The 13,345-nt window shown below is 47.8% G+C and overlaps 1 pseudogene; it reads left to right on the top strand.

Annotated features, from left to right (window-relative positions):
- The first annotated feature begins 11,865 nt into the window (after positions 1 to 11,865).
- On the top strand, positions 11,866 to 11,961 carry LOC112205513 (small nucleolar RNA U13; annotated as a pseudogene).
- The last annotated feature ends 1,384 nt before the right edge of the window (positions 11,962 to 13,345 follow it).

Genomic DNA, 13,345 nt, shown 5'->3' with positions numbered 1-13,345 from the left:
CCAGGCCCCACCTCCAACACTGAGGATTACATTTCAACATGAGATTTGGCAGGGACATATATCCAAACTATAGCACCTTGTTCCTGATTTTAGGAAGGATTTTAGGATGTTTTTCATCATCAAGTATAATCTTAGCTGTAGGGTTTTTACCTGTTCTTTAAAATTTGGAGAAGGTCTTCCTCTATTCCTAATTTTCTATGAGTTTTTAATTATATATATTTGTTTTTTGCTGAATTAATTTTATGCATCAATTGATATGATCATCTGATTTTTCTTCTTTAGCCTGTTGATATTGTTCATTGCAATGACTGATTTTGTAATGTTGAACCATCCTTGTATTGCTGGAATAAACACACTTGGTCATGTGTGTAGTTATTTTTATATATTATTGAGTTTTATTTCATAATATTTTGTTAATGATTTTTATATCTATATTTGCGAGGGATACTAATCAATTATTTTCTTTTTTTGTACACTGGCTTGGGTATTAGTGTAATACTTCATAAGAATAGTTAGGAAATTTTCACTTCATTTCTATTTTCTGGTAAAGCTTGTATAAATTTAGTAATAATTACTTCTTAAATGTTTATTACTATTCTCCGGTGAAACTATTTCAGCCAGGAATTTTATTTTTCAGGACCTTTTTATTAATAATTGAATTGCTTTGATTGTAATAGAGCTATTTTAGATTGTTAATTTTATCTTGGTAATTTTTGATAGTTTGTGTTTTCAAAAAATTAGTCCGTTTAAGTTGATGAAACTGTAAGCATGAAGTTGTTCGTATTATTCTCTTTATCTTTTTAAAAGCTACAGAATCAAGAGCGTTATTTCTTACTTTAATTTTGACGTGAGCAATAGCTGTCTTTTTGTTGCTTTTGTTTAGTATTTTTGGAGTTTTATCAATTTTATTGATAAACATATTTGAAAGATATTTGGTTATATTAATTTTCTTTATTGCTTTTCTGTTTTCAATTTTATTGATTTCTGCTTTGATTTTTTATTATTTTTTCTTTTTGTTTTGAGCTTATTTTGCTCTTCTGTTTCTACTTTTGTTATTAGAAATGTAGATTATCAACTTGAGACCTCTCATTTTTAATGTAAGCCTGCACTGCTATCAGTTTTTCTCTAATCGCTTCTTTAGTTCTATCTGACATAATATTTTGTATCTTTTAAATCATTCACATCTATGTATTTGTTTTTAAATTATTTGCGACTTCCTTTTTGACCCATGGATCATTTAAAAATATGTTATTTCCCACATGTTCTCAGATTCCTCTTGTTTTGTTATTTATTTCTAGTTTGGTATCATAAAAAATACATAACACAATTTAAACTATTTCTTTTTTTAAGTTTGTTGAAGCTTGATTAATGTCTACTTATGTCTATGATCTATTTGATGAGTATTCCATGAAGGTCTGAAAAAAATTGTGTGTTCTGCTGTAATTGAGCAGAGTGTTTTTATGTGGTAGTTAGATCTTCTTAGTTGAATGTGCATATGTTCTAGATATTGCAGGTCATTGCTGATTTTCTAATAATTCTATCATTATTATCATTGTTATAATGACAGTGTTGGAGTCTGCAATTACAGTAGTGAATCTCTGCTTTCAACTCTTTATCAGTTTTTGTTTCATGTTATTTTGCAAATACGCTCTCGTGGTCGGTACATATTTAGAATTTTTATGTCTAGTTGATTGATTCTTTTATCATCATTAGTATAAAAGACACAAGGATCAAAAACATCTAAATGAAATGTGGTTCAGACAAGAAGGCATAGACCCATTTCTTCTTGCTGTCTCTCATGAGACACAACCTTAAGCATTAGAAGTAGTGAAAAGACAAATATAGAGGAGAACACTGAAGGTAGTAAAAATAAGAGAGCTTTCTTTTTACTATCCTTGAGTGTTTCACTACGTATTAAATTTCCACAATGCATCACCAGAGCCTATATTGTATCTGTGGACACACTTTAAATGTGGACATTTAAGCAAAAGTCGAAAGAATAAATCTAGAAATAAAAATGAATGTGAAATTTGATGAGAAGGATTGGCTCCTGCTGCAAATAAATTTCTGTTCATTATACATTACAGTCAGTGGTATTCTATTAATAGCAGCATGAAATGGTCTAATACATCTGATCAAGAATGGAGAATCTCAGTCCTATGAGGACAGAGGCTTCTATGACCTACTAAGTTGCCTGGTATTGTTCAGTCTCTCCTGCAGGCTCTGTCTTGTAGCCTAAGTATCTCTTGGTAGAAAAAAGAAGTCTCAGGGCAGGTGGGTAATGAGAGGCACTCTCATGTCTTAAGTTCAGCTGGTGCTATCCTGGGGGCTACTGTTTGATCTGGAGAAACAATGGGCCTATCTGGGCTGCCTTCTGCTACTATGTCATGGGGGAAAGAAGTACTGGGTATGGATGGCCTTCCTCTCACGTGGGAGGACACAAGGCATCTTGATGTTGTGTTGTTGCTCAAATCCTGGGTCCCCACACCAGCTCTTGTATTTTTACCACCTGCAGAGTTCTCCTTTATTTGCTTTTTGTACCATTTGCAGTGCTTAAGGTTGTGCCTAGTGAGAGGGAGCAAGAAGAAATGGGTCTATGCCTTCTTATCTGAGCTACAGCTTACTTAGATGTTTTTGATCCTTGTTTCTCCAATATTAATGATTAATTTTTAAAACTTTAGCCTAAATTAATCTGTATTACCTTATTTCCATAAACTCCATAAAGACAGAATGTAGGTTTCATTTTTCTATAATTAAACACCCTGCCTGCAATTTACAAACAAATGATATGTCATTTAAGTTTCATAAATGGGAAAAAGATTAATCACAGACAGTTTATTTCTTTAAAAAATAACACAAATTTCTTATTTCTGTATTTGTCATAAGTTCAACCTTTTTGCATTATCTTGATCAGTGTAAAATGCTTGGATGGTCAGTGTTGTTTAACTTGTGTCTGTATTTGGTTAGGATCCATTTAAACTCTCTAGGATAATGTCAAAATCAATTTCTTCCTTTATACTTTCTTATTTTCAAAGAAATGGTGCTAGATATTTCTATGAATATATGGAAATATCTATGCGAATATGTATCTGACTAAAAATGTTGCAGGCATCTTTTCTGTTTTTTTTTAACCCTTTGTAATATTTTTATTTTGTTTATTTAGTGATATAAGGGAAAATTGTGAGCATTTAACTACATAATCTTTATGTTTCCACCAAACTCAATTTTTTAGTCCTTAGTATATGGCCTATAATCTAACTTTAATTTATCTGTTTTATATTAGCTTATTTTCTTGTTAACAACAAGGATATCTCTTCTGGAGTATCCCAAGTCAAGGTAGAAAAAGTAGTCAACAGGAAAATGAACAGAACAGTTTTGGATCTGTATGAGAATTTAAAGCAAATGTTTCTAAATGAGAAATTGTAACTCAGGAAATATTTGGCACATTCTATCAAAATTTTGTGAATTTTGATAATAAAACATTCACAATTCAATTAGGAGTAAAGGAAGAAAATATAAGCTACATCTATCAATAAAAGATTTTTTTCCATTTTTGTTTCATCTAGCAATATTCTTTTTCCTCCATAAGGAATCTGTTAAAAACTCTCTTCTTACTATCCTTCAGTCTTTTAAAATGTGTTAAATTCCAACAGTGCATTATTAGGGCCTATATCTGTGGACACTCTTTATGTGTTGGTATTTGAGCAAAAGTAGAAAGAATAAATCCAGAAATAAAAATGAATGGGAAATTTGACAGGAGAGATTGCTTTCTACTGCCAAATATATAACTATACTTCATCTAGTCTATCACTCAAGGAGGTTTCAGAATGAAGAATCATTTCCAAAATGCCATCCTACTTTCATCTTTTCCCAAGGAGGTTCAGAATAACCTGCAAGTGGATCACTGAACAAAGAAAGTACAAAACCACAAATAGTCCCTCTAAGGTCCTTTAAAACACAAACTTGGAACATTTTTATGACATTTCAAAATGACTTGTGATCCTGATACTACTATTTAAAGATATAGCTTGAATCAAATAAAATAAATTATAGGTCATCTAAGGATGGAACATTTTGTTTTGTTTTTTTCCCCATTTGACTTCTTAAAATTAATTATAGTTTCTTTAATATATATTGCAGAGAATATATATTTTTAAATCCAGTTTATAGAATAAAAATACTTATCATCATTTGATATAAGTTCTATAAGTAAAAACTCAGTTCTACTTATATATTTCTACATGGAAGCACCACTTATAGTTTGTTGGCTTTTTAAAAAGAAGAAGGTAAAATTATACTGATTTTGCTATGAGATGGATCAACCTAGATTTTATGAATACAATAATTAACTTAAGTGCTTCAAATAGGTTTAGTGCTTTATGGTCTGAGACACTGCTTCCATCTAAAGAAACACCAATTTAGGAGAAACTAGAAAAAGAATTGGGAAAGAAGAAGAAAGTGTTTTTTGGAAATACACCAACCATAAAAGAGCGAAGCTCACTCTGCTCCTCTTAAAGTTTACTGCTTTGTAATTGGGAATTTGTTATTTCCATGGTTCCTTTGAGTAACATAGACATAAGCAAAGAGAGTATTTATGTTCTGCACGAGTCCATCCATGTCTGTATTGGTGTGATTACCCTCCCCACCCATGCACCTTCCGTCCAAGCAGGAGTGCAGCCTGCTTGGGTTCAATGTCCCCTCTTCTGAGAAGCAGCCCGGCCCAATCCTGAGCGCCCCTGGTTCCGCAATCCCTCCTCACGTGTATGGGGCTGGCCGTTGATGTCGCCTGGGCTGGGGGTGCACCTGCAGCACAAACACGTGACTGAGCATCTTCTTGTCCCGGACCCTCTTGGCGTTGGACCCCAGGAAGCCCCTCCAGGGGGCTTCAGTCGCCCACCCACCTACAAAGCCCCTCATCTGCAGCGGCGGCTTCGTTCCCGGGACGCGCCCCAGGCTCTGCTCAGGCATGGCCCGCAGACCCTCAGGAGCCCCCGAAACATGATGACCTCCAGCCACGTGCCAGCTGCCAGGAGGGGGCTTCAAGACCCCAGATGAGCACCCGGCTGGCCGTGCCCCAGGGACAGAGGACCCAGTGTGACAGAATCCGGCCTGGGCCACAGCCACCCACGCAGTCCATCCCAGTTCAGCCCGAGGTGGACAAGAAAAGTCCCACCAGGGACTGGAGCAGATGGGGCGGGCTCCGGACCCCTGCCTGGCCCATCATCTGTCCTGCCAGTCGGTCCGTCTATCCAGGCAACCCCTCCTCCCGGCCCACCATCTGCCCGGCCCTGCTAGGCCCTCCTCCTGGCTCCTCCAGGGCCCTCGGGAAGGGACAGAGCTGCAGCCAGGGCCCAGACCTCTGCTGCTTTGGGCCCGCCCCATCTGGCACCTCCAGGAGAAGGGGGCAGCAAGAGCTTGGCCAGGGCAGGGGCACTCCAGGGCAGCCGAAGGCCCTCGCCAGCTGTCTCATGATGAGATGAGCAGAGGGAGGGGGAGGAGAGGAAGGGAGAGGAAGGGAGAGGCTCTGGGAGGACAAGGGCCCCTCCCCTCCTCCTCCCCTCTTCCTCCCCTGCCCATGTGGCCTGGGCGGGAGGGACACGCGGATGGGAACATCCCAGCTGGTCCAGGCCTCTGCTCCCCCCAGCTCCTCCTCCTTGGCTGGCAGCTCTTCTGGGGTCCTGAGGTGCTGCGCAGCCCCTTCCCTGGCCCTGGGACACCCAGTGCCTGAGATGAAAGAGGAGTTGCTTCCATGGAGGGTCCCAGTGCAGGCTGGGGGGCGCTGGCCCTCAGGACACCAGGCCCCCAAGACATAGGGACACCAGAAGCCCCCGCTCTGCCTCCAAGGTCCAGCAGCCCCAAAGCCCCTGCTCAGAAGCCCGCGATGGGAGGGCAGGGCCTGCCTGTGGGACCCACCATGGGCGCAGCAATCGCCAGACCCTGGGCAGACAGCAGCGCAGCCTGAGTCCAGGTCTGGGGCAAGTCGGCAGGTGCACCCCCAGAGGTGGAATGACAGGAGCTCCTGTGGAGGACGCAGGCGGCCCCCGCCCCTCACTCCACTGTGAGGCCTGAGGATGCACACGGGCAGCTCTCACCGGCTTATGAAATGCCCCCACCCCGCTGCCCCTCTGGGTCCTCCTCACCCTGTGGCCTGCAGGGTCAGGAGCGTGACTTTGGTGTCAGGAGAGAGGCTGGCTCCTCCCTGTGGTGGGTGTTGGGGGAGGAGTGGGGTTCATTATAAATTACACTCCCCTCGAACCCGGCTGTTAGGCGAGGGCAGGGCTGGGGTTCACCCTGCTCTCTGCAGGGGAGGGTCAGCCCCCAGGTATGCCTGGGTGGGTCTCCACGGCAGGCCAAGAGGGCAGGCCCTGGGCACGTCCACCCCCTCTCTCTGGTCCCACAGCCACCCTACTCGCCACCTGCCCTGAGCAGCCCCCAGGAGAGCACACGCAGGGAGGATGCTGAGGGGCTGGAGGGCAGGAGTCCAGGCTGAGGCTGTGATCCCAGCTGTGCTCCCCGTTCCCTCTTAGGACCAGCCAAGACCCAAGGACAGGCGGCCAATCAGGGTCCGGCGTTCACCCCTCCTCCCCCACCCCCATCACGGGCCTCCCGCGGGACCCCCAGGAAGAGCAGCTTCCATTGACCGAGGTCAGGGGACGCCCTCCCGCTGGCACTCACTCTCCACGGATCCTGGAGCCCATGAGTCGCCTCCCCACCTCCACTGCACTGGACCCCCGCAGGCCCTGGTGGGGGTGGCCACGGATAACCACACAAACATGCATTTTCCTTGTAGGAGCAGGCAGGTGACAACCAGTGTCCTACTTTCCTGCATTAAAACACCCAAATCAACAGGGCGAAGGCCCGGAGGAGGGGACCTGAGGGAGCCAGCCGGGCGCTCAGCCTGCTTCGCTGGGATGCTTGTCGAGGTCGGGACCGCACTACCAAACTCACCTCTGTGCACCCTGCGGGGCCCAGGAGACTCGGTCCTCCCTGGGCTCCCCCAGGCTTGGGGTGGACGTTGGAATAAAGTGGGGACAACACGATGAGACCCCAGCCCTGGAGGTGCCCTCGGCAGAAGCCCGAGATCAAACCTGGGAGATTTGTGGCTGGACAGCACCACCTGGTGGACACATTGGAGATTACCAAAGCCGAACAGTCAATTCGTTCTTGGTTCTGGGATTTTCTTAATTGGGTCTTAGCTGGGGCTTCCTTTCCCTTTCCCCAGTAGCAGGGGCTTTGTGACTATCAGAAACACCTGCCAGGCCTGTGCAACATGGGGAGACCTCATCTCTGCAAAACACACACACACACACACACACACACACACACACACACAAATTAGTGAGGCGCGGTCGTCCCAGATATTCAGGACGCTGAGATGGGAGGATCGCTTGAACCCGGGAGGTCGAGGCTGCAGTGAGTCGTGATCATGCCACCGCACTCCAGTCAGGGTGACAGAGAGAGACCCTGTCTCTAAAGAAAGAAAAGAAAAGGCCGGGCACAGTAGCTCACACCTGTAATCCTAACACTTTGGGAGGCCGAGGCAGGCGGATTACCTGAGGTCGGGAGTTCCAGACCAGCCTGACCAACATGGAGAAACCCTGTCTCTACTAAAAAATACAAAAGTTAGCCAGGCATGGTGGCGGGCGCCTGTAATCCCAGGTACTCAGGAGGCTGAGGCAGGAGAACCGCTTGAACCGGGGAAGCAGAAGTTGCAGTGAGCCGAGATCACGCCATTGCACTCCAGCCTGGGCAACAAGAGTGAAACTCTGTCTCAAAAAAAAAAAAAAAAAAGAAAAAGAAAAAAGAAAAAAGAAAGAAAAGAGAAGAAGCCCTTGTCTTCTAATAAGATGGTGTTGGTTTTCAGAGAGCCCAATCCAGGCACTTCAAACAAGGCAGGGAAATCAATGGCCCTGAAGAAAGGGTTTCTCTTCAACAAGCCCCTCCGTCCCTGACACTGGCACCAAGGCATTCACCCACCAGCCCCTCCATCCCTGACACTGGCACCCTGGCATTCACCCACCAGCCCCTCCGTCCCTGACACTGGCACCCTGGCATTCACCCACCAGCCCCTCCATCCCTGACACTGGCATTCTGGCATTCACCCACCAGCCCCTCCCCTCCCTGACACTGGCACCCCGGCATTCACCCACTGTCCGGGGCAACTAACCTTTCCTCCCACCACTGACGGGACAGCACCCTGGCCTACCACTTTTGAGGGGAAAAAAAAATAGAAATCCCTGGCTAACGAGGGGACAAATCGAGCCTAAAATCAAGCCTTGGTATCTCGCTTTTTAAATCTACCTATATTTTGTGTATTGGTTGTGTAATTTTTTGTGTATTCATTGTGTGTAATTGCTGAATACACAATGAATACACAAAAGCTATAAATAGATTTAAAGAGAGAAACCAAACCAAAACCCATCGGTAATCCACTGGAAAAACAAGGCTCCAACTCTCTATTCGGAACATTGTCAATTAAAAGAAAAGAATTAAGAATTTTCCTTTTAAAATATACTTCAGGATAACTCAATAACTCTAGTGGACAACAGCAAGTTTTTTTGGGGTTTTGTTTGGTTGGTTTCTTTTTTTTGAGACGGAGTCTTGTTCTCTTGCCCAGGCTGGAGTGCAAAGGCACAACCTCGGCTCACTGCAGCCTCTGCCTCGTGGGTTCAAGTGATTCTCCTGCCTCAGACTCCTGAGTAGCTGAGATTACAGGCGCCCACAACCAGGCCCTGCTAATTTTTTGTATTTTTAGTAGAGATGGGGTTTCACCATGTTGGCCAGGCTGGTCTCAAACTCCTGACCTCAGGTGATCCACCCACTTCGGCTTCTCAAAGTGGTGGGATTACAGGTGTAAGCCACCACACCCAGCCTGTTTGTTTTATTTAAGAGACAGAGTCTCACTGTATCACCCAGGCTGAAGTGCAGTGGTGTAATCACAGCTCACTGCAGCCTTAACTTCTTGGGCTCAGAGGATCCTTCTGCCTTGGCCCCTGAGTAGCTAAGACTACAGGCACGCACCACCATACCTGGCTAATGTTTTATGTTTTTGTAGAGATGGGGTCTTGCCATGTTGCCCAGGCTGGATTCAAGCTCCTGGCCTCTCTCACCTTGGCCCACAAAAGCTCTGGGATTACAAGCGTGAGCCACCGTGCCCAGCCTTTTTTTCTGTTGTTGTTTTTAATAGAAGAATTTCAGCTACTCATTGTGAAGAGATGAGATCATGAGAGAAACCGCGATTTTGCCACCTCTCATGACATAATTATTTCTCGCCAGGGTCATGGATGAGATCAGTAATGACAAAACAAGGGCATCACAGGGTGGGTCCGGGCTATGACCACCTGGACCTACTGGCCACACTTAGCATCACAGGGTGGGTCCGGGCTATGACCACCTGGACCTACTGGCCACACTTAGCATCACAGGGTGGGTTCGGGCTCTGGCCACCTGGACCCACGGGGCACACTTAGCATCACAGGGTAGGTCAGGGCTCTGTCCACCTGGACCCACGGGGCACACTTAGCATCACAGGGTGGGTCCGGGCTATGGCCACCTGGACCCACGGGGCACACTTAGCATCACAGGGTGGGTCCGGGCTATGGCCACCTGGACCCACGGGGCACACTTAGCATCACAGGGTGGGTCCGGGCTGTGGCCACCTGGACCCACGGGGCACACTTAGCATCACAGGGTGGGTTCGGGCTGTGGCCACCTGGACCCACGGGGCACACTTAGCATCACAGGGTGGGTTCGGGCTGTGGCCACCTGGACCCACGGGGCACACTTAGCATCACAGGGTGGGTTCGGGCTGTGGCCACCTGGACCCACGGGGCACACTTTGCATCACAGGTACTTCCATGTGGCTCTCACAGCTCTGCCCACGAAGGCTTCTGGCAAAGAAAGATGAGCCTGAATCTAAGGGCGTTTCTGCAGCACAGCTTCCATTTGCAGGAGACATGGGGCGAGGCAACACCACAGAGAGGCAAACAGCTGCATGATAGGCGACACATTTGCAGGACAGCTGATCTGGTTTCTGCAACAAATCACAAGTGGTGGGAGGAGCAGTGGGGGTCGGGGGCGGCGCCTGATCTAGAGTAAGAGAGGTTCAAGAGGCGCCACCACAAAACTTAAACTGTGGGCCTTGTTAGGAACCTATGTGTTCCATCTGATGGATGTAAGCAAACAATCAGGGGAATGTGATTCCGGATGGGGCCTGAGTGGGTGCCAAGGAATGACTGTTAATTTGAACATTACCCTAAGGGAGCCGCAATTGTGTTCCAGAGTTTCCCGTACTTGGCGCCTTGCAACCTGAAGTTCATAGGAACAAAATTTCAGAACATTTGCTACAGGATGGAAAATGCTTCAGCCAAAGGGGAAAAGGAAAGAGAAAGACAACAGCAATGCATGAAACAAGTGTGGCGATTATCGATAAAGCATGTGTGGTGATCACTGATCACATGTGTGAGTTTATTTGAAAAGTTACATTAAAAATTTTTGAGGCTAGGCACGGTGGCTCATGCCTGTAATCCCAGCACTTTGGGAGGCTGAGGCGAGCAGATCACCTGAGGTCAGGAGTTCAAGATCAGCCTGGCCAACATCGTAAAACCACATCTCTACTAAAAATAAAAATAAATGCAAAATAAGCCGGATGTGGTGGCAGGTGCCTATAATCCCAGCTACTCAGGAGGCTGAAGCAGGAGAATTGCTTGAACCTGGAAGGCGGAGGTTTCAGTGAGTCAAGATGGCACCATTGCACTCCAGCCTGGGCAAAAAGAGTGAAACTGTCACTCAAAAAAAAAAAGTCTTTTTTTGAAAAGAGACTAGGCATAGTGGCTCATGCCTGTAATCCCAGAACTTTGGGATATCAAGGCAGGAGGATTGCTTGAGGCCAGGAGTTCGAGACCAGCCTGGGCAACATGGTGAGACCCTCGTCTCTTAAAAAAAACAAAAAAATTGCCTCCCAAGACACATGCCTGTAGTCCCAGCTACTTGGGAGGCCTAGGAGAGAGGATTGCTTGAGGCTGGGACATTGAGGCTGCAGTGGGCTATGATCAACCCACTGCACTCCAGCCTGGGTGACAGAGCAAGACTCTGTCTCAAAAAATAAATAAACAAAAATAAAGAAAGACATAGCCTTTCTCTTACAGACATGGTCAGGCATCATGGAAATCTTATTGCAGAAGTTGCTCGCCCTTCACCCCTAAGCCTCACCTCTCTGTTTCAAGGGATCCGAGTTTGGGGAAGGAAAGTCTATGGGGCCATCATTTCTCCCTTGTGGCTCCTGCGCCCACAGCCATGGGCCCCTCACACTGGGGCTGGGTGCCTGAGCAGAGTCCCTGTCCAGCCCCCACCAAGCTCCAGCATCCTGGACACCTCACGCCATCCCTCCTGGACTTTGTGCTGGGGATGAGGTCAATTTGAGATCCTCCCTGAGGTCTGGTCACTCCTGCACACCCTCCACAGTGGGCAGAATGATGCCCCCCAAAAGGCCCACATCCTAATCCCGGGACTGTGAATGGGCTACTTTTCATGGCAAAAGGGACATTGCCAGTGTGACTGAGGGTCCTGCGATGGGAGACTCCCCAGCATCATGCAGGTGAACCCAATGGCATTACAAGGGCCCCTGTGAGAGAGAGGCGGGGGTCAGAGCAGACGTGGTGCAAAAGCAGTGGGTGTGGTGATGCCCCAGCCTGCGACTGAGGCCCAGAATGTGGTGGCCTTCAGAAGCCGGGAAAGGCCAGGAGGTGCATCTGCCCCCAGCCTCCAGAAGGAGCCAGCCCTGCTGACACCGTGGCTTTAGCCCAGTGCGACCCCATGGGACTTCTGACCCCCAGAACTCTAAAATAATAAATTGGCATTGTTTTGATCCTTCTGTGGCTGATATGTGTGGTGAGGGGGTTTTCACACTCTTGCATGGGACGTGCAACATCTTTAGAACCGTGGCACATTACCTGTCTTACATGGGGGAAAAAAGAGGAAAAAAATACATTTGCATTGTTTTAAACCACTAAGTTTGTGGTCATGTGTAACAGCAGAAACAGCAAACAGATGTGCCCTCCGAGGCTCCCCTACATGCCTGCGAAGCTCGGGGAGGCTGGGGAGGGTCACCTTGGCCATCTGGGGGCAGGTGGTACATCAAGACCCTCCCTCCCTCATCACCACCCTTCCTCCCCCATCACCATCCTCAATGGCACAGGGGCAACCCACGGTGAAGCAGCCGGACAGGCAGACTGTGCTAATTCCCTGTAAGGCAGAGCTGTTCCTCCAGCCTTGGAATGCAGCCAGCCCCTGCATGGCAGCCTCAAGGGGACAGGATCCCCCCCATGCTCTCTCTTTCCCCTGGCCCCGGCCCTGCCCCTCTGCTCCCTGCCCCCCAGCCCCACTGCCTTGGGCCTCCCTTGAGCTCCCAGGACAGGTCAGCAAATTGCTATGTGTGCATGTTTTCTAGGGAGAGTCCACAACCATGGTCAGAGTCCCTCGAGTCAAAAAAGAGACAGAGCCACAGCCTCAAGCGGCTCCTTGGGCCCTGGGTTCTGAGCTGGAATTGGATTCCCTGAGCCAGCTCTTAGTCCATGGTGACAGGCATCTGCTGATGTAGCCTGCTCTTATCTTCCCCAGAAACCAGATTAGACGCGGCCAGCAAAAAGAATATTCTCAGCTGGCAAAATGCTTTCACCGGCCACCAAAGGCCCCCTGTCCCTCCAGCCCACGGAGGGCACAGCGCTCTCTCATCCAAATGGGCTCTGGGCCCTGTGCCCCACATTCCTGGAGTGAGTCTAGGCCTTGCGCTGCGTCCATCATCTGGGAGCGTTGTGGAGTGTGGGTTTCCCCCCACATCCAGACCCTTGAGTCCTCAGGAGCAAGGACTGGCCTCTCTGGTTTCCCTTCACACAGCAGGTGCTGAATCAATGCCCGGGAACCGAGGTGTCCTGTGAGGCGACAGAGGCTGAGCTGGAGAAGGCTCACCTGAGACCTGCACAGATTCAGGCGTTATCGCCGCCAAGGCCCAGCAAAGGAAGCGAGGCTGCCGTGGACACAACTCATGGCTCAAACTGGGGCGGCCCGAATATTCCTTTTTGGGGCCCCAGGGCTGGTGGAGGGGGGTCTATGCTCTTCCCCCTGATCTTTCGGCAGATCCTGGCTCACCGGGGCTCAGCCCCACCCTCCAACGCACCAGGTGTTACTGAGCACCTGCTCAGTGGAGCCTGTTGCTGTTCAGAGACTGAGAGTGGTGATGATGAGGCCAACACTGACGGCCACGGGACCAATATCAAGGTGAGGAAACCACCAAGGACTGCACCAGAGGGATACCCCTCCCTGCCACACACACACACACACACACACA

Source organism: Pan troglodytes, chromosome 15 (assembly GCF_028858775.2).
Source record: "Pan troglodytes isolate AG18354 chromosome 15, NHGRI_mPanTro3-v2.0_pri, whole genome shotgun sequence".
Lineage (NCBI taxonomy): Eukaryota > Metazoa > Chordata > Mammalia > Primates > Hominidae > Pan > Pan troglodytes.
The sequence above is the reverse complement of the archived record's forward strand: the minus strand, read 5'-3'. Positions and strand labels throughout refer to the sequence as shown.